Genomic DNA, 26,507 nt, shown 5'->3' on the forward strand with positions numbered 1-26,507 from the left:
GCTCTCTGCAGGGCAGGTCACTGTCCTCCGACTGGGAGGGTGCCGGATGTCTGCGGCCCCAAAAGGGTGCTGCCTCAGCGGCTCTGTGGCTCCTGCCTGTCCCAGAAGCCGTCTGCCCCCGTGGTCCCCACTCTGACCTGTAGAGACTACCCTAATTACCTTCTATAAATGATTAAGAAAATTGAGGTTCCAATAAGCTGAGCTGAACCTCCATTCTGAGGTCAAATCGGGATGGGAAAACTGGGTATCCTCTTCACAGTCTTTGGTCAGCATACTACATCACATCTTGCCTTTAACATGAAAAATTCAGATTATCTCAAATAAATGAATTCTTTCTGATGGTGTCAGAAGTAAGTAGACAGCTATCATTAAGGCATGAGTTTTACACCCACCGCACAACTCTTTCTTTCTTGGAAATGCAGTCTTTATAATTTCTTTAAATATGCTGGGTAGGGTCAGTCTGGGGTGAGCTAAATCCCCAGAGTAACCCAGCCCTCCTAAAATATTCTCCACAATCCCACAAGGCACTATGCTGCCTATCATGACTCCTAAAGCCAACACCTCAATTATCTTACTCTGTAGTCTTACCTCTGTGATGAGTCTGTGATGAGGTAATGCTAAGAGATATCCCATGGTGACAACTGTCCAACTGTCACCCAGATGTGGCTAAAGTTGGAACTGTAGGGGAAGATTAGGAGGGGGCAGTGAGTGGACTGTAAAGTGAATAAGTTTAAAAAAACTTTTAAAAAAGAAATTCAAAAATTCAAAGATAGTAATATAAAGGCCTTGCCTATTAAGGGTCATTGGGATAGGTTGAGCTTATTTGGAAAATATCTTGTATGAAAGCCTAGTTTTAAAAATATAACTGTCATTTCACATCAGAGTGGGAAAGATAGATTATTCAACTAATGGTTTAGGATAAGTGAGTGTAGCCATCTGGAAAAATATAGTTGAATCTCTACAAACAACTTACCCAATGTGTGTTCCACATGAGACAGGGTGCTTGTGTATGTTCCTCCCAGTTACAGATTTCAGATTAATTTGCATTGTTTTTGTCACCATTTTGACTTATTTATTTTATTTTGTTTTATTTTATATGTATTTTGTTTTAGATCAGGACTTCAAAACCTTTTACTGTTTTGCTATATTGATTCTCCCAAGAAATCTGTCTGACCCTCTGAAGATAGGTATATAAAAGAAGTATGCAAATCAAACATTTACTGATGATAAATCAGAACAAGATGTTTTTAAGCAATTCTTTGCAGTAATGCAATTTTACCATTTATGGCAGATGAAAACAAAATTTCATGTTAACAAAATGGATGTGCTCATTTATCTTTACACATGGAATAAATCTTAGCTGGATAGTTGGTATTGCAGGACTAGAACATTCAATGCTTTTCAGAATTTATCTATTTACCTATTTATTTATTTATTTATTTATTTATTTATTCTGTTTTTTTGGTTTAGTTTTCTTTGGTTTGGTTTGGGAGGTTTTTGCTTCTTTGTTTGTTTGTTTGTTTGTTGTTAGAATCCATCTGACCCAGGATGTCTTCAAACTTGCTACATAGCTTAAACTGGCCTTGAACTCCTGGCCCTCCTACTTCACCTCTCAAGTTCTGGAATTATAAATGTGTACTACCATGCTCAATCTGATCAATATGTTGATTTTACAATCATCAATTATGAAATAATATGAGATGGGAAACATTTGTTTAGGTAGGGCCATTTCAGAAATCATTGAAAGTTCTGACCTAATCTCAAACCCAAATAGATTTAACAAGAACTAAGAAATGGGTGCCCCTAAGGAGCTGCAACACAAGCATGTAGGACATGTGACTACGACCTGGAAACTCAAGGAAGCTTAAGGAAGAATGCTCCATGTTTGAGGAAGAACAACCCAGAAGCTTGATGGCCCACGACTGTGGCACACTCACATCAGCCCAGCATGCAGGAGATTGGACACAGGGTGATCTCTGCAACACCAGCTAGCCGGGCCAACCACAAAACCTTGTCTTACTTAAAAGAGAAGGAGGAACTGGAGAAGATGAAAAAGAACAAGAAGGGAAAACGAGGAAGGGAAGAATTTCTTAAGACGTAAAGCATGTTTTATGGTTACAATCTAGGATAAGACACAGATGTCAAGTTCATGCTGACACCAACGTCTAGACACACCATCAGTCTCTCTTAAACATTAACTCTTATAGTGTAGTAACGCCCTATCTTAACCCCATGTATGAGGCACCTGAGAAGGGAAAGGAAGAGATAGCATGCATTGAATTGGCATGGAGGACTCAGATGGTGGTGTTCAATATTACCTGGAAGTTGCTAGAACTCTAAGCTAGAAACACTTAGACCAAGACCCAACCTAACTGAATCAGAAACTCCAGTCCTTACCTTTAATCCCAGTTCTTTGGAGGCAGAGGCAGGTGGATCACTAAGAGTTGGAGGCCAGCCTTGTCTAAAAAAAAAAAAAAAAAAAGAGTTCCAGGACAACCAGAGCTCTATTACACAGAGAAACCTTGTCTCAAAAAGCCACACACACACACACACACACANCACACACACACACACACACACACACACACACACAAACCCTCTGGAGTTTGACCCAGCACTCCAGCTTTAACAAGACCCAGGACCTTTGATGATTCTGTTGTACTATAAAGTTTGGAAGGCACAGATTTTGGGATCAAAATTGAATTAACTCTCTGGGTAATTCTAACACTGTATGAAATCTTAGGATCAAGTCTGCAACTCAAAAATAACTTATGCATAACGGCTGGACTGCTAGATATCTGGAGGCTAATCTCTAGGACACTGTTTTATACTCCCTCCTGCCAAAGCCATCTTGCTTCTCCCGTACTAGAGTTCCCAGCATGAACTGCAAGTGAGGCAGAGGGTAGAGGTTTAACTTCTCTATCAGGAAAGCATCCGAAGATGATGACACATTCTGTCTCAAGAGGGGACAAATGTCTGGTGTTGAAAGTCAGGTTGAGGCTAGGCATGTGCTAATCTTTGCACACAGGGAAACTGAGGCAGAAGATGTATGGCAGAAGACTCTCACAATAGAACATCACCTTTTATTTCTTCATTAATATATTCTTTTATCTATATTGTTTTCATGAAACACATTGATCATATTCTTCCCTTTCCCCACCACCTCCTAAGTCCTCCCTACCTCCTTACCCACCCAACTTCATGCTCTCTCTCTCTCAAAAAATAATAACAATAATCAAAACAAGCAAACTAAAAGAAAAATAACTAAAAAACCCCCATCAACAACAAAATGTACTCCTTTTTAAAGATTGTTATTTATTTATTGTATGTGTATGTACACGTGTGCTCAAAGACACACACACATGCCATGACACATGTGCAGAGAGGCCAGAGAATGACTTCTGGAAGTAGTTCTTTCCTTCATCTTTGTGTCCATGATCAAATTCAAGTCCACAGACTTAGGAGCAAACAGCTTTATCTTTTACTGGTTGACCCATATCTCCAGTCCAATAATGTCACAGAAGACTCAGAAAAATGAGCAATGACTAACTCCACTTGGGGTTTTTCCCAAGGAAAAAGGTCTCAAGGCTGGAAGTGTAATTAAACCATCCTGCTCAAATGGGAAGACCCAAGTGGTACTAAAAGTCAGAAAGTGTAATAAGTTCCTGCTTGGAAGAGGCTAGCCTATTAGAGGAACTAGTATAGTAGCTGGCCAGTCACAATTGAGAGCTTACAGCAGAATGTGCAGAGAGGGCCTACCCAGAAACAAAGCCCAGGCATGGTTTCTTTAATTTTAAGATTTATTTATTGTTATATCTAAGTACTTTGTAGCTGTCTTCAGACACACCAGAAGAGGGTGTCAGATCTCATTACGGGTGGTTGCTAGGATTTGAACTCAGGACCTTTGGAAGAGCAGTCAGTGCTCTTAACCACTGAGCTATCTCTCCAGCTCCCCAAGCCCCCAAGCATAGTTTCTAAGAAATATTTAACGACTCTGCTCAAGCATCACTTTTTCCAACCTAATAGGATTTGGAGAAAGGAAAGTAACAAAGCCACTGTTGGTAAGTACACAAAATTACAAAAGAAAGTTAATCGTCGTTCTTGGATTATATGAGGCCTGAACTCCTTGATCCTCCTGCCTCAGCTCTCAAATTCTGGGATTATAGATGTGCACTGCTGTGCCCACTTTGATCAATGTTTTTATTTTAAAATTATGAATTCCTAGGATTGCACTTTGGACAATTTGATTTTGTTATTATGAAGAGAATCTTTAGGCAGAGGTGAGGGGGTAGAAGGAGAGAAGAGAGAGGAAAGAGGAGACAGAGAGAGAGACAGACAGACAGAGAGAGACAGAGTCAGAGACAGAAAAACAGAGAGAGATTAGCCAGGCAACATAGGACTGCGATTCCAGGTAGGAGTCAGGAGGATTATACTTTCAAAGGCTACCTGGGCAATTTAGCAAGAATTTGTCTCAAAAATTAAAAAGAAGATGAGGAAATTGGCAGCATAGGTCAGCTTGCTCAAGGCCCTAAATTCAATCGCCCTAGTAGCCAAGGAAAAAGAGAAGGAGGGAGAGGAAGAAGATAGGAAGAAGAGGCAAGAAAGAGGAGGAGGAGCAAAAGGTGGGGAAGGAAGAGTGGGTGCCAGGAAGAGGGGAGGTAAAGAGGAAGAAGAGGAGGAGTAAAAAGAAGAAAATTCTTTTTAAAATGTATTTATTATTGCTAGTATTAATTATATGAGTGCTCTGTCTGCACGTACACTTCCGTGCCAGAAGAGGGCATCAAATCCCTTTTGTAGATGGCCATGAGCCACCAAGTGGTTGCTGTGAATTGAACCCTGAACCTCAAAAATCCAGCCAATGTTCTTAACTGCCGAGCCATCTCACCAGACCCAAAACGGAAATGTAATTTCTTTTTCTTTTTTAAAGATTTATTTATTGTTATATGTAAGTATACTGTAGCTGTCTTCAGACACACCAGAAGAGGGTATCAGATCTCATTACGGATGGTTGTGAGCCACCATGTGGTTGCTGGGATTTGAACTCAGGACCTTCAGAAGAGCAGTCGGTGCTCTTAACCGCTGAGCCATCTCGCCAGTCCCCGGAAATGTAATTTCTTAAACTTCTACTTTTAGAAACTGCGAAGTCCAAGATTGGAGGAGCTTATTAGTTCAGCCTTTGGGCCACAGCTTGCCAGCAGATAGCGGCGTGCTGAGCGCTAAAGCTTGCTTCTTCAGTGACCCCCTAAAGGTTCCTATATGAGAAGCTCATTCCCCAACTTTGTGATGTAGAGAACTGACAAAAAACAAACCAACCAAACAAAAATTCTTCAAGATGTATGGCCTTGAGGCTAGGGAGTTAGGACTGTGTGTAAGAGAGCTTGCCTGCGTGCAAACACGGAAACCCGAACTTCCGAACACAGCAATGGACACCAGTCAACCTAAGGCTGTGGGAGCAGCGTAGAAACAGGAAAACCCCTGGGGTTTGCTAGGTTCGGCCTCAGGTCAGCCTAGCAAGCTCCAGCTTCAGCAGCAGACCCAGTCTCAGAGCTCCAGCTTCAGCAGCAGACCCAGTCTCGGAGGAATAAGGTTGAAAGTGGTAAAGCAGGCACTGGGTGTCTGCGCCCTCTTCTGGCCTGAATGCATAAGCACACATATGTACTTCTCACATGTGCGCACACACTGCAATCACACCTACATAAACATTTAAAAAAAAAAAAAGATTTATTTAGTTAATGTTATTAGTACACTGTAGCTGTCTTCAGACACACCAGAAGAGGGCATCCGACCCCGTTACAGATGGTCATCAGCCACCATGTGGTTGCTGGGAATTGAACTCAGGACCTCTGGAAAAGCTAACAGCTGAGCCATTTCTCCAGCCCACACTTTTTTTTTTTTTAAGAAGTGAGGTTGGAAAGCAATTAAGAGCACTTGCTGCTCTAGCAGAGGAGCGAAGTTTGATTCCCATTATATACATCAATAGCTCACAATCATGTGTAACTCCAGCTGCTGGGACTCTGTCAACCTGTCCTGAGAACTTGACTCTGTCAAGTTCTCTTCTGGCCTCCACCAGGCACTCACACTCTGTACATATAGGCACAGACAAACACATACATACACATAATTTAAAACATAGAATAAAAATAAATAAATAAATAAAGTCAGATAGTGGTGGCGCACGCCTTTAATCCCAGCACTTAGGAGGCAGAGGCAGACAAATTTCTGAGTTCGAGGCCAGCCTGGTCTACAGAGTGAGTTCCAGGACAGCCAGAGCTATACAGAGAAAGCCTGTCTCAAAAAAACAAACAAACAAACAAACAAATAAATAAATAAATAAATAAATAAAATGTTCTTATTTATTTATGTTTTGTTGTTTTCAACCCATCCCTCTCACAATTTCCACTCCGTCCACTCTTCCCAGTACCTGCTCCCCAGCCCCCCTTTACCCAAGATCCCATCGTCCTTGAGTTTCCTTCAGAGTAGAGTGGGCCTCCCACGGATCTCCATGAACAAGTCACAAGATACAATGAGACTAGGCACATGCTCTCATATCAAAGCTGGATGAGGCAACCTAGTAGGAGGAAAGGAGTCCTAAGAGCAGATGAAAGAGATTAAATTAAAATGAAAATCTTAAAACAAAAAAATTAAGAGTGCAGCCTAGTAGAGGTGGCATCTTAGGGTTGGGCAGTGTGCCCTCAAGGGGGACTGTGAGGTCCTGGTCTCTTCTTATTCCTGCTTGCCAACCACAAAATGAGGGGCTCTGTTGCTCTCCATGTTCTCACTTCATTGTGTGCTGCCTTGCCACAGATCCCAAAGCAAGGCCAACCAACAACAGGCTGGAACAGGTTAACCTAAAGAACCTTATTTTATCTCTAAATTACCTAAAGTATTTGCTAAGGTATCAGATAGAAGCTAACTGATACCTGCTATATGACTTTGTGGGGTGGCCAGAGATGATACGGTCAGTCAGAAATCTAGACAATAGTGCAGTGTCAGACTCCAGTTAGCACAGCCCTCTCTGTAAGAACCGATGAAGACATCCCTTGAAAATGGCTTCAGTTCCCCTTAGGACAACATGCACACACATAAAAACCATTCCACAGCGGTCCTACCTCTTAAAGATCCAGCTCTCGCTCATACTAAGAACCAAGCTTCTAACACTTGAGCATCCCAACCATCACACTCCATTAAAACAAAGCAAGTTGTCCAGGGGAACAAATCAGCAGGGCTTTGCAAATATAAAGGTATTTTATTTCATTTCCCAGTAAGTTCATATTCGCAGACTGGTATGATCAGAGGTTAGTGACTGTGACGATTGGGTTCAAAATAATTAAAACTGTCACAGAGCTTGACAGTTGGTTGCAGTTCTCAGCTAAAAGCTAAACTGGGGTGATGGGAGTGGGAATAGAGAGGAGTGAACTTTCCTAATGGAATTTAAAGGAGACTAGAAGTGCTAGCGCGTGATTAACTAGAGATTTGCAAAGCGGGTAGTCGCTTGGAGTCCATCACAAGATTCTTGCTTAACTGAGTGGATGCGTCCAGTTATAAAGAGAGGATAGTACATTTTTATCATTCATAGACATCACATATGGCTTTGAGATACCTGTAGGATACCTAAATAGAGATTTCTAGTGAGTACATACACATATGAGTCTAATGATCAGAAGAAATATCTAAACTTTAAATAAAGGCTTGGCATCGAGGAGGCAACTGGGGAGTCACCAAGATGGCTCAGCAAGTAAAGGCAGGCACATATACACACACACACACACACACACACACACACACACACGCACGCGCGCGCGCACACACGTGCACACACACACATGCACACACACGTGCATACACACACTACAGATAGATAGAAAGATAGATAGGTAGATAGATAGATGCTGAGAAAGAAGGCAATTGAAAACCACAGTACAGATAATTATCCCTGAAAACCATCATGTAAAATGGAAAAGTCCAGGTTATATTTCATAGTTGCTGCTATTTTTGTTTAAAATACAGTCTAAGTAGAGTCAGATGGGCTCACCTCAGCCTCTCGTTAGCCTTGAGTACTGGAGTCAGGTGCAGCCAGAAGAGATTTGAGCATCTTCCTGGCAAACTGGAGGCAAAAGGCCATTTTCGCTTTACTGGCTCTCCTCCTGCACCAGCTGCCTCAGGACTGACATCCTCTTCTTTCTAGGGGAAAGGGCCTCTACACTAACACACTAAAGAGTCTCCCATGAGCTTCCCCCAGCAAGGGCCAGAGCAAAGCCTGGATAGGGATGAGAATGTTAATGGCTTATCTACTGTATCTCACACTACTACTTCGCAGATTGTGAACTCTACTCTCAACTCCTCCTGCCCCTCATAACCTCCATGTAGCCTATGACTGTCTTCAGAACTACTCACGGTACCCACCCACAAACCCTGGCAACATCCTCAAGGACTCACCCCATCTTTCTCAGTTCCCTGGGGGACAATACCCACTCAATGGTATCCTTGGGGGACAAACCATCATCCCCAAGTCATATCACTAATCTTCAAGCCAAGAGTTCTGGGCCAGTGGTACCCAGAGTCCCATGGGGCTTAACTTCAATTCATGGGAACTGTATCATTCTTTTCCTGATTTTGAGATGATTTCCAATGGACCCCCAAGATTTTTTCACCTCCCCACAGACTTCTCCAATGTTGGGGTTGAGTATCCAGACCTTTGCACCTTCCCAGGATGTAGGCAGTGACATCCATCCTGATAAGGCAACAGAAAAGGAGCTGACAGGAAATGGCATGGGCTTGATAGGCAGTCTGGAGCTGGGGAAGAGCAGTCAGAAGTAAAGGTGTGTACCTGTCTCCTCTGTAGAGACTAAGAGGTCTCTATTCTGGTCCCTGATCACACAGTGAGTTATCTAAATGATCCTTCACATCTTCCTGATCACCTGGACAACTCTCCAATCCCCAGTGAAGATTCCCTCCAGCCCTTTGACTCTCTGGCAGCAGAGCCAGTGAGTGGAGGACTTTATGGTATAGATGACACAGAGCTGATGCGTGCATGGCACAAGCTGTCTCTGGAGGATAACCCTGTGATCTCTGCACTCCACTGTTCTTTTCTCAGTAATGCTAATGCCTTTAGTCTCTTGGCAGATGACAGCCAAATATCAACCTCCATCTTTGTCAGCCCTACCTCCCCATCTGTCATAAGGGATAACAGCTTTGGCCTGAATAGTGGCAGTGACTCTGAACAGGAAGAAATAGAGACCCAGTCTTCAAACTTCCAACATCCCCTAACTGAGTCAGCCCCTGACCAGCCACCTAGTACTCAACTAAATCCAACTGTCTCACCAACAGCCTCTTCAGCAACCTCCTTGGCAGCATCTGCAGAAAGCTCTCCAGCTGTCTCTCCAGTAGCATGCTTTCTTGTCCCTCCTGAAGTCTTTCCAGCAGTCTCTCCAGCTTCCTCACCTGCTTTCCCAGCCATCTCTTTGGGAGCCTCCATGAAAGTTCCAGTGATTTCTCCTCAAGGTTCCCCTCAACCTTCTCCAGTAGCTGCCTTCCAGACAGTCTCCCCAACAAGTAATAATGTCAGCAGTGCCCCTGAAGCTTGTGCTGATTGAGAAGAGATGACTGGAGAAGTAGCTGCAGTCTTTGTACTGATGTACTGAAGAGACATATTGCTACCTAAGAAGTTTGTCTTCCCCTCCAGTATGGATGGCAAAGAGAGGTGTGCATGAAGAAGTACAGCCATCCTATGGGGTTGCAAACCCATTCAGCTCCTTCAGTCCTTTCTCCAACTCCTCCATCAGAGACACCATGCATAGTCCAATGGTTGAGTGCAAGCATCCACCTCTTTATTTGTCAGCTTCTGGCAGTCTCTCAGGAGACAGATATATCAGGCTCCTGTAATCAAGCACTTTTTGGCATCCACAATAATGTCTGTGTATGGTGACTGTATATGGGATGGATCCCCAAGTGGGGCAGTCTCTGGATGGCCTTTCCTTCAGTCTCTGTTCCACAGTTTGTCTCCATATTTCCTCCCATGAGCATTTTGTTCCCTCCTCTAAGAAGAACTTAAGCATCCACACTTTGGTCTTCCTTCTTCTTGAGCTTCATGTGGTCTGTGAATTAACCAGACCCCTCCCAGAGCTTCCAGGTACTAAACCACCAACCAAAGAGTACACATGGAGGGACTCATGACTCCAGCCGCATTTGTAGCAGAGGATGGCCTTGTCGGGCATCAATGAGAGGAGAGGTCCTTGGTCCTGGGAAGGCTTGATGCCCCAGTGTAGGGGAATACCAGGGTGGGGAGGTAGAAGTGTGTGGGTGGGTAGGGGAGCACCCTCATGGAAGCAGGAGTAGGGGGGTGGGATAGGGTGTTTCTGGAGGAGAAACAGGGAAAGGGGCTAACATTTGAAATGTAAATAAAGAAAATATTTGATAAAAGAAAAAGAAAGAAAGAAAGCAAACCAAGAAAGAAAGAAAAAGAATGACAGCCACGGTGGCAGGGGGAGACTTGGTATTGTGGTCCCTGTGGGAAGAGAATGAAGCAATTTCCAAAAGTTATCAAGTACCTGAGCCAAAATGTAGTACACAGTGTCTGTCATGAGCACTTCAGCTTCAGTCCCCACATGCCTGTTGGAGATTTGAGAAAGAGATATACCAGAAGGCTTGCAGTGGGTCCAGTTATCAGCAGAGGGGATTTCTTTCAGAATTCAGGCAATTACTAGCAAACAAAGCTGACCTCGAAACAATGAGAAGGCTAAGAACAAGGAGGTTCCCAAAGTGAAGCGGGGCCATGGTTGGCCTCCTAAGATCAAAATGCCTGAGTGGTTGAATAAAACAGACAATAGACTTCCAAAGAAACTGGAAACTCAAGAAACACTGAGTGAAGAGAATAAAGCAAAGATGACTAAAAGCAAAAAGAAGATGAGGCAGAAGGCACAGTGAGGAGAGTCAGACTCCTGTCCAAGGGCAGCCCAAGCAGAGGTGCTTTCGGAGTTTGAGAAGAAATGACCTCCCTTATGGTTTACAGGCCAGGAGCAAGAGGAAGCAAGACAAGAAAAACTTAAAGCTGAAGGACAATGAGAAGGAATTCAAGGCTGAGAAAGCAAAGATGAAGACAAAGCAGGAGAAGCTTGTGGTCTCCCTTTCCCCAGCATGGAACCTGCTTGCTCAAGGGTGGAGCTTCCTGCTCATTCATCCTGCCACGCCCACTGCTAGACCCTGCCGCTTTGCTGCTTGGAGGTACACACGTGTTCGTCCTGTTACTGGACCCCGAGTTACTTGGCGGGAAATCGGGTTCCCTCCCCCTTCCTTTATAACTGAGTGTCTGGAAATAGTAAAAGTGAGCTTTGATCAGAATGTTGTCTTAGCTACATTTCTTTCTCTCGCCGCCTAGCTCCTCTTCTCTTCCAGGTTTCCAAAATGCCTTTCCAGGCTAGAACCCAGGCTGTGATCTGCTGGTGGGACACAACAGAAGCTGAAGTAAAAGGTAAAGAGGGAAAGGAAGAGCCCAGAGCCAGGCCATCCCATAGAGCAGACAAGACCTTGCCACACAGAGGTGGCTGGTGGAGCGGCAGAGGCAGTGGGTTATCTTGGAGGAGATGAAGAAGCCCACTGGGAATATGTGTCTGGCTGACTGACCACCAGCCCCTGCCTGACTTCACACACATCACTGGTTTGACACTGTCCAGCAGGGCTTTCTCAGATTGCTTGACCATTTGTGGAGTTCCTGCATAGTTTTGGCAAAGTGCTAGGCTTTGACCTTACCAAAGATGTTCCTAGTCTGAGAGTCCTGTAGGGGGGACTTTTATGTCAAGGTGACAGCTTGGACAAAGTGCAAGACCTGCTGGTGTAGCTCCTGAAGACTGCACTCCACGATCCTGGTCTGCCCTCCTCCTGTCAATCCCTAAAGATCTTGGGGGGAGAAGGTGTCAGAGAGCTCATTGACCAGAGGCAATGTGTCTGAGATACTGTGCTGCTTCCTTGTGGCATAGAGAGCAGAGCCATCCTTCTGTGACAGTCTGTGGACCCAACCTTTTCAGGCCCAGTCATCTCAACAGAAGGCTGCTCTTCCAGCCTTCCTTGTGCCTGAGCTCAACAGATCTGCCATTATCATCAATGAGATTGACACGACTCTGTACAGTATGTCTAGCTACAGGAAAAACAAATGGATTGTTGAAGGCCAACTCCAGAGACTGAAAACTGTTCTGGCCAAGCAAACCGGGTGGCCTGAGGTTATGATGGAAGGGGCAGAAGACAGCCTGGGACAGAGGTGCAGTTCTCAGATCATAGAGGAAACTAGTGACAGAGAAGAGGAGGAAGAGGAGGTAAATACAGCAGCTGTCAATGGCTGCAGGGGTCGAAGAGATGGAGAGGTTGATATTACAACATCTAGCATTCCAGAGCGGGAGTGCCAGATAGAAAAACTCAGTAAGCATCAGCTCTTCTTCTTCTTCTTCTTCTTCTTCTTCTTCTTCTTCTTCTTCTTCTTCTTCTTCTTCTTCTTCTTCTTCTTCTTCTTCTTCTTGTTTTCTGAGACAGGGTTTCTCTGTGTAGCCCTGGCTGTCCTAGAACTCACTTTGTAGACCAAGCTGGCCTTGAACTCAGAAATCCGCCTGCCTCTGCCTCCCAAGTGCTGGGATTAAAGGCATGTGCCACCACCGCCCGGCTGCATCAGCTCTTCTTTAGAAAAAAACTGCTTCACTCATCCCAGATGCTCCGGGCAGTGTCATTGGTTCAAAACCGCTATAGACACCATTACTGGGTATTACTGTGTTTCCCTGGTATCTTTCTGAAGGGTCAGAGGAGTGCACAGTTACTGACAATGGAACAAAGCAAGAAACTGAGTCCTTGATGGAAGCAGTCACTTCCAACACCCAGCTTTACCCGAGTCTCTGTAAAGAGAATTAACTGACTCCAACACCTCTACTTCTCCTGCCGGATCCAGAGGACCACCTCAAAAACCTAAGCCTGGGTCTCCACAGCCTCAGCAACTTCAGTACACCATTAGGGAACATGATTGAGAACAAGCCCAGACTCAAGCTCACCCAGGACCTCAGCCCCAGTCTCAACCTCAGACCCCTACCCAGCCCTGACTTCAGTCAAGTAGCGGGTTCCTAGAGCTGGAAGTTTCCCCTTTCTTTCTGGGTCAGAGCCAGCATGACTTCAGCTAGTCCGCCTTCCTGTCTTGGCTGAGTCAGACTCAGAGCCACAACTTCCTGTTGATCAGCTCAGTCCTCACACCTGATAGCAGCCCAGGAAAACTAGACTCTGCTCCACCTCAGTCCTTGGGGGAGCCAGAGCCTGATGAGACACAATCCTGCCCTGGTCCTCAAGGTCCCTGATTTTAACTTCTCAGCCCAGATACCCTGTGATGCTCACTGCTCCTACACCATCACGTCCCCCACAGTTTCTGAGGACCAACCTACTCCCTCCCTCCCTCCAGCTGCCTGCCTCCTCTGAACCAATGAATACACCTGGTGCTACCAATCCTTGTTCTCCGGTGCTGCTCTCTTCTACCCACTTGCCTGGATGGGGCTGTAGGAGGCCATCAGGGGACTCTGAAAAATGCCACAGAGTCCCACAGGACTGGGACAACCAAAGTGGAGAGGGAGACCTCCTAGCAAGTTCTTCAAGCAGGTGGAGCAGCATTGCTTAAACCAGCTGACAGCCCAGGCTATTCTCCCTTGAGATGTGCTCAGGCTGGTGTTTGATCGGAGAACCTGAGACAACTGGATGTCCTGCTCAGGGCACTGCATCCCAGAGCCACCTGGGAGAAGGAGCTTCGCAAACATCTTAGCAAGCAAAGGATTTTTGCAGGAAGTTTGTTTACAGCCCTTAACTGGTCCCATCTTTGAGCCTAGCCATCTGCCTGCCTTGGAAGATGCAGTTATGAGCTGGTTCCCCCAAAGAGAAGACTGAAGAGACAGACCTGGCTGTGTTTCAGTGGGTGGAAGAGCTGGGCTGGTGGGTTGTCCTCTCTGATCTGCACATTCGGAACTGGACATGCCCTAATCCAGACATCACCAGAGAAGTCTTGACCTACTATGAGCATCTGCCGGACTCTCAGGAGGAGATCCCTTGGAGGGGTCCGGGCAAGAAAGGAGCAGTATCTTAGCGGCAGGACTTCAGCGGCAGAACGGCAACCTTCTGGACCAGGCTGTGATGTGATTGGCTGTTTTGGAGCAAAATGTGGAGTACTCGCAGGAGCCCCTCTAGGCAGCCCATGGGGTGGTAGTGGAGAAAGCCCTACTGAGCACACCCAACGATGCCCCTGATGGCACCATGGCTAAGATATCCTATGAGATCAAGTCTGGCGGCAGACACTTGAGAGTTTGCTGTAGTGCAGCCCGAGTGTGCTTGTGCATGGGCCAGCTGGAAAGGTCCATTGCGTGGGAGAAGTAACTAATAAAATACTAAACCAAATTAAACCTAATAATAATAATAATAATATAATTTTTAAACATTTAAATCACATTTGATAAAGATTAATTAATTGATTAATTAATTAATCAAATAGAGCCTCACATGGTCCAGGTAGGGCTTGAAACCATTAAACAATCAAAGCTGACCTTGAACTCCGTAATCCCCCTGTCTCTACTGGAGAGCTGGGATTACAGGTATATTATATCATGCATAGTAGTGCTAGCGATCAAACCCACAGCCTTCTGCATGCAAAGCAAACCCCCCACCAAGTGAGCTACATCTAAAGCAAGCACCCACCCGACCAACTGAGCAGTCCCTGCTCTTGTGATCATAGGCAGCAGGCGAAACTCAAAGTTCAATGAACCACAGAACATGCGTGAGAGAACTGCCACACACACACACACACACACACACACACACACACACACTGGAAAGTGAAACCAATTGACAGGCGACATGCAAAGTTGAGGGGCATTTAATTAGATCATCCTGTGGGTTTAAATGGGACATTCCACCAGAACACTGGGATTTGTTTCCATGTAGGTAAAATCGGGTAAACTGAGTACCTGGATCAGCCAATACATGACGCAGTGATGAGGGGACCTGTTTCCACAGTAACCAGCAACCCTACCCTTTCTGTCTAGGGAAGAGTTTGGGTTGCTGAGAACAGCTCAAGGCTTCCCTGTGTAGCCTATATTTGCTTTGAACTCATAGTTTTGTAGCCCAACTAACCTCAAATTTGGTGAACTTCCTACCTCAGCCTGCCAAATCTTAGGATGAGAAGGTAGGCGAGAGATTTGCTTTGCTTTTCTTCTGAAAATCACATTCTGCCTTTGCCACACTAACCCCAGGATCTCCTCATTTCCCCAAACTGCCTGTCAAGTAGAGGTCGTTTCTGGAAAGCATTGCCTCATTTCTTACTACATATTTGGTGGTTGCTGGAACTTCTGTCTTTAGCTCTGGTGTGTGTGTGTGTGTGTGTGTGTGTGTGTGTGTGTGTGTGTGTCTATTAACATTTTTAAGCATCTAGGTTGAGTTGAATTTTCTGCTCTAACACATCAAAACACTTATTTTTAGTACGTGATTTGGCAGAGTATGAGGAGTCTTGTTTGTTTTATGGGAAAGCATGTTGCATTGAGTAAAAATGTCTATGTGGTGGGGAAAATATCATTTTATCAGGATCAAACTCTAGGTGTAAATGAAAAAGTTACTCAAGTATATTAATAGCAAAATAATATGCAAAACTTACCTAATGGCGTGTGCATGCACGTCCATAATCCTGCATGTGTGACCTGTATTGTTGAGAGGGAGGGATGTTTCAATCTTCATTAGTAGAAATAACAAAGGTCATGGGGTCACTAATGTATAATTAAAAATTCAGAGGTTCCTAGGAGCAAGAGAGGTTGGCTCAGCAGTTTCGAGTATATACAGCTCTAAAAGAAGATACTGTTTATTTCCTAATACCTACATCAGGTGGAGTACTACCACATGCAACTGCAGCTACTAGGAAATCTTGACCCTTCTGGTCTGCTTGAACACACAATTAAAAATAATAATAATAAAAAATCGGGGCTGGAGAAATAGCTCAGCAGCTGCCCTTCCAGAAGACCCAGGTTCAATTTCCAGCACCCACATGGCTGCTCATAACTGTCTACAACTCCAGTTTCAGGGGATCTAGCACCCTGACACATATGTGCATGCAGGCAAAACACCAAATCCCATAAAATAAAAATAAATCATGTTTAAAATAATAATAATGCAAATAAAAATAAACCTTATAAAGAAAATGATGGGGCTGAAGAGATGGCTCAGCTGATCTTTCAGAGGACCAGAACTAATATCTCATCCACCAAGGGGTAGTTACCAACCCACTGTAATTCCAGCTCCAAGGGATTTGGCATCAAAAAACATATAACAGACACACAAACATGTGTACATATACAAAAATCAAAATAAATCTTTAACAAGAGAAGAGGAATCCAGTATGCCATACTTGGGCCTCTTCTAGGGTTCCAGTCAACAACCTAGAAGATTAGGTTCATTATGAACCTTTAAGCAGGCTGCAAAACAAGTGGGCTATATAAGATTTTGTTTCAAAAACAAATAATAATAATAATAATAATAATAATAATAATAATAATAGCAGCAGCAATGTTATGATAGCAGTGGGCATGATGGTATATGCCTATGATCCAGGCATGCAGAAGGCAGTAGCAGATTGTTACAAGTCCAAGCCAGTTTTTATAACCAGTCAAATGAGAGCACTACACATGATAGTAAATACCTTTGGTTCCAGATACTCAGGAAGCTGAGGCTGGAGGATTCTGCTGTGGGAACCTAGTTCGGGTTCCAGTGCTAGACCTTATCTCAGTGAGGTAAAGAAAAATGTAGTTGCTTAGGGAGGTTTAAATCAAGACATTTACTATAAGGCTGGAAAAGTAGTTATTTAGTGTCATGGGGTTTCCATGACTGTGAAGAGACACCATGACCAAGGCAACTCGTATTAGAGACAGCATTCAATTGGGGATGGCTTACAGGTTCAGAGGTTCAGTCTGTTATCATCATGGCAAGAAAGATGGCAGAGTCCAGGCAGACACAGTTTTGGAGAAGGAGTCAATAGATCTACATCTAGTCAAGAAAAGTCTGTCTTCAGACAATTAGGATGAGGGTCTTGAAGCCCACCCTCACAGTGACACACTTCCCCCAACAAGACCATACCTTCTGCTTATAGTGCCATTTACTGGGCCAAGCATATTGAAAACCACCACATTTAGTATCTATGCAGCCCTGGGTTCACTCACCAAAATGTGTGTGTGTGTGTGTGTGTGTGTGTGTGTGTGTGTGTGTGTGTGTGTGTGAATATTTGTTGTATGTTTGTGTGTGTGCTGAAATTGATGACTAAAGATTTATAAATGCCCTAAAACATGGTAGAATTTAATTTCTAACATGTCGTTGGACTGTGTCTGAATGAGATAACTATAGTTCTTAGAAGGTAAATAAAATCCATCTTTACTGTAGGCAGGCACCTGACAATCAGAGAGCAGTGACAGAGAGAACAAAGGCAAATTGGAATCTTCTCTGAGAATCAGTATAGAGATTTCCCCAAGTTTTTTAGATGCCAGAATCACAGACTCATTGGCCAGGGATTCCTTAAGTAGTACTATTCAGTTCTCAGAGAGTTGGCCTTTGGTGTAGAAATATGTCACTGATTTCCCTCTTTCTGATGTCTTCCCTTTTGCACAGAGGCACACCCCCACCCCCAGCATCCCAGGATCTCCAACTTGGATGCAGCCATTCTTAGAATGTAGCTTCCATGATCGCATGTGCCAATTCTTCATTAAATCCTCTTTTCTCTACCAACTTACTACATGCTCCTGATTCTATCTCTCAAGGGAAGCTTCACCAATAAAATGAAATTACAGTTATCCACTAGTCATCAAATAGGAATCCTTTCAAGAATGAATGATAAGAAAACAAAATGCAATGTTGGAATGCAGGAGTCTGTCAGACTCTACAGGAGAGACCTCTGTGGGACATGCTTGTGGAAGATCTAGCCTGAGAGCAGAAAGAAAAACTGAAACCATAAGCAATTCTTGTTCGTTTAACTAAATATGTGAAGAAGTTCACATCACTGTCTTGTATGGACAGGGATAGCAATAAACAAAATGAATATTTGCAAAATAAATACCTTGAGTCTCTAACAGCCTTTTGACTCAGGAAAGGTTGCCCCCTTCAAGAAAGAAGGTAAATTTTATTCCTCCATTATGGAAAAGAAAATCAAATACCACCTGAGGATACTTTTATTTTTGGTTGAGTTCTCATCCACAGCTATCCTAGGTTTGCTTGAGACTACCTCTCGAGACTAATAAAATAGTTTTGTGACTGAGAACACAATTCTTGATCTGTTCTCCAGATCTGTTTTCTGTTTCATCCACTATAAAATGAGAGTGCTGCTTAGAGAATCCATCTCTAACCCCATTTCTTTTCTTCCCTCAGGCGGCAAGAAGCAGTTCACTGAAATAAATGCCTATACTCATTTTCTGTTGAATGGTAAGAGACTACAAGAAGTTTAGCATAATAGCGCGGCACCTATTCATGAGCTCACAGCTCTATGGATCTGCTGTCTAGCCTGGGATGACTTGATCCTCTGTTCATGTCTCAAGAGGTCAAAATAAGATAGTGGCCAGGACGTATTCTCATCTGAAATCTGTGCTCAATCCCTTCGGTTATACAACTGACCAGCTGCCGCCATCTCATTTCTACTTTTTTAAAGATTATTTTTAATTGTGTATGTAGGGGGGGGGTATGGGCTCATGTTTGCAAATGCCCACAGAGGCTAGTCACTGGATGCTCCCAGCACTTCAACTACAAGCGTTTATAGCTGCCTAATATAGGTTCTGCAAACTCAGTTTGATGCCTCTGCAAGAACAGTCTGTGCTCTTAGCCCCCAAGCCTTCTCTCTAGCCTCTGAAAGATGCCATTCTCTTGATAGCAGATGGTGGTTGTTTGTACTGACTCATCCCTCCTCAGAAATTGTATACCATCCTGGCATGGTGGTTCATACCACTCGTCCCTGCACTCAAGAGGCTGAAGCACACAAAACAACGAAAGGACATATGTGTTAATGGTATCCAAAAGAAGGAATGGAGAAGAGGAACTATTTTCTGTTAAGAATTCTCTAAACTTGCTACATGTGGTGGCACATGCCCATAGTCCTAGCACTTATGAGGCAAAGGCAGGCAAATCTCTGAGAGCAAGGCCAGTGTGGTTTAGACAGTGAGTTCCAGAACAGCCAGGGCTACACAAGGAAACCCTGTCTCAATCAATCAATCAATCAATCAATACGACAAACAAACCGAAAAAAAGACTGACTAAACTGAGACTGACTCTGTCTAATAGTAGACACTATTCCAGGATTGTTAACTTCCCTGGGGTTGTTTACAGTCTAAGGATGATTAGAAAGGACAAGCACTTTCTTGATAAAGCTAAGCAATATTTTTCTTCGCGGTGGATAGATCCCTGTGTGGGGAACCAGTCTTATCTCACTGTGTCAATTGATTTGGAGTGTAGAGTTAACAGAGCCAAGTGGGACAGGGAAGAAGTGAGTGGATGAATACCTTTCATCCTCCAACTTGGGAGGCGGAAAGAGAAGAATCAAGAATTTAAGTTTATTCTTGTCTACACAACCTGTTTGGAGGCAGCCTCAAAACTAAGGGTATATGGAAGTGAGAAAAACCCATACTGACAGATTATTTTGTTCTGGTTTGGAGATTCTTTAATGATAGACATGCACTGTACTAACTGAGCCACATCCTTAACCCCACAATGATACATACGATGATTCTGCCCCTATGGGAACTTAGAAATTAACCTCTGGACTGTATTATTGGGGGGCCGTTGTGGGAGAGAGGCATGGGTTGGAAACAGGAATCTGTAAGGTGCCTTCAAGTAGAGTCAGAATAGTTTTCTCTAGCTGAGACTCAGAATTTGCTCAAGCATTTGGCAAACAACACTTGCTACAAGGAGGTATGCTACTTATTATTCAGGAACTATGTTGCTATACAACAGTATCAGAGACAGCTCACTAGCTCACTTGCCAAGTTTGACACGAAGACACTGCATCTCATTGCCTGGAAAGCCACTCCAGCCAGGAAAGTAGGTTGGCTAAGCAGAACTTCATCTATCTTTGCTTTTCTTCAAGCCCAATCCCCAAGTCCCATCCCAAGCTCTGTATCCAACAGTTGTTGTCAGTCACTTTCTCCCTCACTCTACCTAAAATCTCTCACACAGATTTTCCCCTCCTAAATTCTCTCCCACCCCCCACTCCTTGCTTTATTCCAGCCTAAAGCCACAACAGGTATTTCTTGGGAGGCGAAAGGTTACTCCAGCCAGGGAAGCAACTAAGCTAACTGAACACCTGCATCTCTTGCTCTGTCCAACCCCCTAGTCTCAGCCCCAGCTCTGTAGCAGATGCTCTGCAATGGCCTCTTCTTACTTTTTGCCTCCATTGCCAGGAAACAAAGCAAATCCTGCATGAACACTCGGCTTCCCTCCCTCCTGTGGACCCCCTAGGCCACCCTCTCTCCTAGCCCGTCACCATTACTAAGCTCTCAATACCTAGATATATAATGTACCCAGAATACTCAATGGCTCCCCCTTTCAGGATCCCAGAAGAGTTTTGAACCAGACAACACACAGCCACCACACTCTCCTAAGAACCAGAGATAGAAACAGAAACCAAGGTGCAAAACCCAAGAAAGATAAATCCAGATATCAGCACCTAGAATCTCGCCAAACTCAGATGCTGAGATGCCAGTGTAAAAACACAATCAATAACAGCCAGATCAATATGGCTCCACAAGAATCCAACGATCCTACCACAGTAGACCCTGAGTATTACACCATAGCTGAAACACATACACACACGCACCCTTAGAATAGCCTTTATGCATATGACTGAGGTCCTTAAAGAGGAAATGAATAAATCCCTCAGAGAAATCTGTGAAAACACAAACAGTGGAAGGAAATCAATAAAATAATTTCAAGACCAGAAATTGAAAATAGAATCAATAATGAAAACCCAGACCAGGGGAAATCTGGAAATGAAAAATTTAGGCTCTCAAACAGGAACTTTAGAGGCAAGCCTCACCAACACAATATAAGAGGTTGAAGGGAGAATCTCAGGAATTGAAGACACATTCGAAGAAATGTATACATAGGTCAAGGAAACTGTTAAATCTAAAACTTCTTCTGCCCTGGAATACCTGGGAAATCTGGGACACTATGAAAAGATCAAACCTAAAAATAGTAGAAATAGAGGAAAGAGAAAAATCACAGGTCAAAGGCACAGAAAATATTTTCAACAAAACCATAGCAGAAAATATCCTTGACCTAAAGAAGAAAATGTCTATCAAGGTACAAGAATTGTACAGAACACCAAATACATTGGACCATAAAAAAAGTCACTACACACTATCTGACCACCACAATTAAAACTGGCTATCAATAACAATAGAAATAAACAGAAATCTTACAAATTCATGGAAACAGAACAACTCTCTACTTAATGAAGTTAAGAGAGAATGAAAGAGAAAGAATGAAATTAAAGACTTTCTGGAATTGAATAGAAATGAATACCCAACTCCTGCAAACTTATAGGATGCAATGAAGGCGTCCTAAGAGGCAAGATCATAGCACTAATTGGTGCCTACAGTTAAAAATATGACAAGATCTCATAACAGTAAAAATACTCCTGACAACTTTAGAACAAAACGGATAAATCACACCCAAAAGGAATAAACAGTAAAAAAAAAAAACAATAAGTATTGAAACTCAAGGCTAAAAATCAATAAAATAGAAAAAAAACAGAAAACAATGCAAAGAACCAATGAAAAAAAGAGTTGGTTCTTTGAGAAAATAAATAAGATTGTCAAACCTTACCCAAATTGACTAAAGTCTAAAGAGATGTCCAAATTAACAAAATTAGAAATGAGAGGCAGAATATAACAAGTACCAGGGAAACCCAGAGAATCCTAAGGACATCCTTTCAAAATCTATACTCCACAAAATTGAAAAAATTCTTTAAAAAAAAATACTTTTCTCAATATATAACTCTTATTAAAGTTAAATCAAGATCAGGTAAGCAGTTTGTCTGTCTGTCTGTCTGTCTGTCTGTTTGTTTGTTTGTTTGTTTGTTTGTTTTTCAAGACAAGGTTTTTCTGCCTATGCAGCCATAGCCATCCTGGAGCTCACTCTGTAAACACGGCTGGCCTAGACCTAAAAGATCTCCCCTGCCTCTACCTCACAAGTTCTGAGAATAGAGGACTGTGCCACCACCACCCAGCTTTAGATAAGCAACTTAAAGAGACCTATAACCCTTAGTGAAATAGATGCAGTTATTAAAAGTCTCCCAACCAAAAATAGCCCAGAACAATATCGTTTTAACATGGAATTCAACCAGATTTTAAAAAGAGTTAATGCCAGTGCTCCTTCAATTATTCCACAAAATAGAAACATAAGGCATATTGCCCAATTCATTATGTAAGGCCATAGTTGCCCTGATGCCCAAATCACAGAAAGACACAAAAAAGTACAAGAATTACAGACAAATTTCCCTTGTGAACATGTACACAAAAATTCTCAAAAACAACAACAGCAAAAAACAAAACAAAACAAAAAAAGCTTGCAAACTGAATCCAAGAATTCACCAAAACGATCATCCACGATTATCAAGTAAATGTCATCCCAAACATGTAGGGATGGTTCAACATAGACAACTTGATAAATATAATCCACCATATAAACACACTGAAAGAAAAAAAAACTATTTGATCATTTCATTCATTGCTGAAAAAGCCCTTGATAAAATCCAACACCCCTTCATGATAAATGTCTTGGAGAGATCAGTGGTACAGAGAAATACCTAAACATAATAAAGCCAATTTATAGCAAGCCCATAGCCAATCAACATCAATTTAAATGGAGAGAAGCTCAAAGAAATTCACTAAAATCAGGAACATGACAAGGTTATCCATTCTTTCCGTACCTTTTCATTATATTTCTTGACTTCTTAGCTAGAGCAATAAGAAAACTAAATGAGATCAAGTCTAGACAAATTGGAAAAGAAGAAGTCAAAGTATCTTTATTTGCAGATATGATAGTATATATAACTGACCCCCCCCAAAAAAAATATTCTACTGTGAAAATTCTACAATTGATAAAAACTTTGAGCAACATCAGCAGATACAAAATTAACTCACAAAAATCAGTAGCCCTCCTATACACAAATGACAAATTGACTGAGAAGGAAATCAGGGAAACAACCCTTTTTGACAACAGACTCAAATAATATAATGTCTTGAAGTAAGTCTAACCAAGCAAGTGAAAGACTCGTAAGATTAAAACTTTAAGACATGGAAGAAAGAAATCAAAGAAGATATAAAAGATAGAATGATCTGTTGTGCTCACGGATTGCTGAGATTTATATAGTAAAAGTGGCCATCCTACCAAAAGCAATCTACAAATTCAATGCAATCCCAACATAATTCTTCACAGATCTTGAAAGGACAATTTTCAGCTTCGTAAGGAAAGGCACACATACACACACACACACACACACACACACACACACACACACACACACGGATATCTAAAATAATCCTGAAAAATAAAAGAACTGCTGGAGGTATCACTATCTCCAATTTCAAGCTATACTGCAAAGCTATAGCAATAAAAGCAGCATGGTACTGGTACAACAACAGGCATGCTGCTCCATGAAACTGAATTGAAATCCCAGACATAAGCTCACACACTTATGTACACTTGGTTTCTGATAAAGCATTCAGAAATACACACTAAAATAAGAAAGGATCTTCAACAAATGATGCTGGTAAGCCAGATAGCTACATGTAGAAGAGATATTTCCTCAACCATGTTTGTTGCTGCTCTATTCAAAACAACCAGAAACTGGAAACAACCTAGATGTTCCTGAATGGAAGAATGAGAAAAGAAAATGTGGAACATCTACAGAATAGAGTATCACTCAGCCCTTAAGAGAAACTAAAATCATGAAATTTACAGGTAAATGGGTAGAACATGAAAAAAAATCAACTTGAGTGATATTATCCTAGACCAGAAAAAAAGAAATATGATGTATATTTGCGTATATGTGGATATTAGTTGAGCAAAAATGGTGTCCTGCCTGCAAGAAATGCTAGTGCAATGATGGCACAAAACTTGTAGGAGTAGCCAACTGTCCTAGGCAGGGTTTGTATTCCTGCACAAAACATCATGATCAAGAAGCAAGTTAGGGAGAAAAGTGTTTATTCAACTTACACTTCCACATCACTGTTTCTCACCAAAGGAAGTCAGGACTAGAACTCAAACAGGACAGGAACTTAGGGGTAGGAGCTCATGTAGAGGCCATGGAGGGGTGCTGCTTACTGGATTGCTTCCTCTGGCTTACTCAGCTTGCTTTCTTATAGAACCCAGGACTACCAGCCAGCCCAGGGATGGCACCACCCACAATGTGCCCTCCCCCCTTGATCACTAATTGAGAAAATGCCTTACAGTTGGATCTCATGGAGGCATTTCCTCAAGGGAAGCTCCTTTCTCTGTGATAAGTCCCGCTTGTGTAAAGTTGACACACAAAACCAGCCAGTACACCAACCAACACCTGATTTGACTTAAAACCCACTCCGTGAGATGGGACCCACTTTCAGTACTGCTTGGGTGACCAAGAGGTTAAGACTAGATAGCCCAAAGACCTAAAGTAAAACCAAATACTGTTGTTCTGAAAAGAAAAAAAGGAAGGAAGGAAGGAAGGAAGGAAGGAAGGAAGGAAGGAAGGAAGGAAGGAAGGAAGGAAGGAAGGAAGGAAGGAAGGGAGACCCACTACCAACAAGAACAGCAATAAGCTGATTCCTAAGGTTATTCTGCTAGTATTCTGCTTTATTCGTAGATCAGTGCCTTGTCCAGTCACCATCAGTAAAGTGCCCCTCTGCAGCAGAGGAAAACACAGAGACCCACAGCCAGAAGTGATGTCAAGAATGGGAGACCTTGACCCATATGAACTCGCAGAGGCAGCATGCACAGGCCGTGCACAACTTCGTACTTCCTCCTCTGCATATACATTATGGTTTCCAGCTTAGTGTTTTTTGTGGGATACTTGAGTTTACAAGCAAGTGGGTTTCTAAATCTCAGCCCTTCTCTTGGGCTCTTGTCCTCCTCCTCCCCCCGCCATGCATTATTTTTGCTGTTGTTGTTTTAGCTTATTTTATTATTATCCCTTAGAAGCCTGCTTGTTTATTAAAGAGAAATGGAGAGAAAATGGATCTGAATGGGAAGGATGGAGAGGAGGAACCAGGAGGAATAGAGGGAGGTCAAGCCATAATCAGGGTGTTATGCCCAGATCCCAAGGTCCCTACAGACCACCAGGAGTCCAACTTGTATGTAAAAGTGAGAGTCTTTATTCAAGCTCAAGCTCGGACCCTCCAGCCTCTCTAGCATTGTGGATGGTGTGGAAGGTGCTGACTGGTATAAGCCTTGCCTATTATCATGGTTCACAGCCAGGTCAGAGACTTCCCATCTCGTTAGTTACATGATTGGTTGGCATTTGTTTGGTGTGTTTCTATTGGCTAGTAATGATTTCAGCTTGGAATGAACAATGGCTGCTAGCTTAATTAATCTACTTTAAGTCATTAGGTATTTGCCCCTTAAGAACTGATTGGTTGTTGCTATAGGTATAGTAGCTATATGCTCTGGGAAATTGTGATTGTTACCAAATGGCTCCTGGAACAAGTTGGGTTTTTTCCGGTAGCGGAATTCATTCAAAGGGCAAGTTAACCATAAAATGGAATCTGAAAGCAAAATGGAGTTTGTAATGTTAAGCTGGGCCCTTCATTGATATATTATGTGAGGGGGATCTATTTTCAATAAATGGAAAGACAAAACCTCTGTACCTTATCTCAGTGTGGTGGTGGTGCACACCTTTAATTCCATCACTCAGGGTGCAGAGGCAGGCAGATCTCTATGAATTTGAGGTCATTTTGGTCTCCATAGCAAGTTCAAGGTCAGCAAATGGTACATAGATCCTGTCAAAACACAAAACAAAATCCACCCACCCAGACAAACAATCTTTTCTTGGGAGTATAACAGGGACAGAATTATTTTTAAGTTTTAGAATCTGAAAAATCTAAGTTGAGGCTGATATCCTTGTACAAAGCCATGTCTTAGAAAGCAGGCACTTGTTAGGCTAGTTTAGGGCAGCAGATTAGGGTGGAGTTTCGTTTTGCTTCGAGACAGGCTTTCACTCTGTAGCCTTAATAAGGCCTAAATTGGCCTTAAACTCCCAGTCTCCTATGTGCTGAGATTTTAGGTGTGCCCCACCACACCCGATCTCTGTCATCTTTCATGATCTTGAATGTCCTACTACTAACAAATAATCAGTAGCTCCCATCTAATTCATACCCAATTAAACCCAACAAATAGCTGGTTATCTTACTATCCATCATTCTTACCATCATAGTATTTTCAATCTTGATGCTCTTTTTATCCTGGCAAACTTTGACCTTTATCATAGTCCCGACTGCTAACTAGCACTGATA

General features: G+C 42.8%; 1 pseudogene; it reads left to right on the forward strand.

Moving 5' to 3' along the window:
* Positions 1-1,948: 1,948 nt before the first annotated feature.
* On the forward strand, positions 1,949-14,382 carry LOC110300222 (annotated as a pseudogene).
* The last annotated feature ends 12,125 nt before the right edge of the window (positions 14,383-26,507 follow it).

This window comes from Mus caroli, chromosome 8, assembly GCF_900094665.2.
Source record: "Mus caroli chromosome 8, CAROLI_EIJ_v1.1, whole genome shotgun sequence".
Taxonomy (NCBI): Eukaryota; Metazoa; Chordata; class Mammalia; order Rodentia; family Muridae; genus Mus; species Mus caroli.